Source organism: Anneissia japonica, unplaced genomic scaffold (assembly GCF_011630105.1).
Source record: "Anneissia japonica isolate Jap-2015-1 unplaced genomic scaffold, ASM1163010v1 scaffold573_len2283161_cov171, whole genome shotgun sequence".
Classification (NCBI taxonomy): domain Eukaryota; kingdom Metazoa; phylum Echinodermata; class Crinoidea; order Comatulida; family Comatulidae; genus Anneissia; species Anneissia japonica.
Genome location: NW_022719802.1, coordinates 1,241,640 through 1,242,642, shown reverse-complemented (window position 1 = coordinate 1,242,642; position 1,003 = coordinate 1,241,640).

The following is a 1,003-nucleotide window of genomic DNA, read 5'->3' as shown; positions in this document are numbered from 1 at the left end:
TCAAAGAATTACCAGTGGAGGACATGGAGAAACAAGCAAATTGTTTCCCAAATGAAAAATACTACTGTATAAATTCGTAACCATATACGAATAAAAATTCAAAATTAATTCTGCTTTTAAATGAATAATAACAAAGTTTGATATAAAGAGTGGATTAAAAGCGACTGTAAATGAGCTGATTCAAAGCATTTGAAACAAATTAATCAACATTTTTATTCTTGGCATCGAAAGAAAACATATACAGTATAAGCATAATTATACTGTATGTATACGCTATCTATCCATTGAACTCGTGACGGGGAATACTGTATAAAAGGATCATCATGATACGAGTATTTTATAAATGATTTTCAACAGGCTAAATAATTATCTTTAATATAGGCCTATTTCTATTTCTATAGTTCGTGGGTTGACAAAGTCAAAGGACAACATATTAAAATCAATCTATACCTTCAGGACAACCGTGGTCTGGGTTTCATTTTTCTTTTGGTTCGCATACTGTTCTTCTAAATCGGGTGGTAGGCATTCATTCCTATCTTCACAGTATTTTTTTGTTGACCCAGCCATCCAATGTTTGGCAAGATTTTGCAACAGCTTTTCGCTTTTTAATTTCCTGCTCCTTTCTCCCCATTTTTGAACATGTGCGCGCTCCAGTGTCGAATACCGTATATACTCGTCTCAGGGTATTTCTGAGAGCGCTAGGAACGATTATACTTGTCTAAACCAGGGTGTCATTCTAGCATTTTGACTTCATTGCTATACACTGACATAACGGCTGGTAGTTAGGGGAAGATACACCTAGACGATAACGTGTATGTTTGTTGTGTTATGTTGCTGGCAGTATAAAAGATTGCGCCTGTGGAGTCGGCGCTCTAGTATTCTTAATATTGTAACTCATTTGTACATTCATACAATCTTAATACTGTACTGTTATGCGATTCATTTTATGATTCTCAGAACAAGGTCACATTTTTTTTGGTTATAATTATTGGACGTTTTTCGA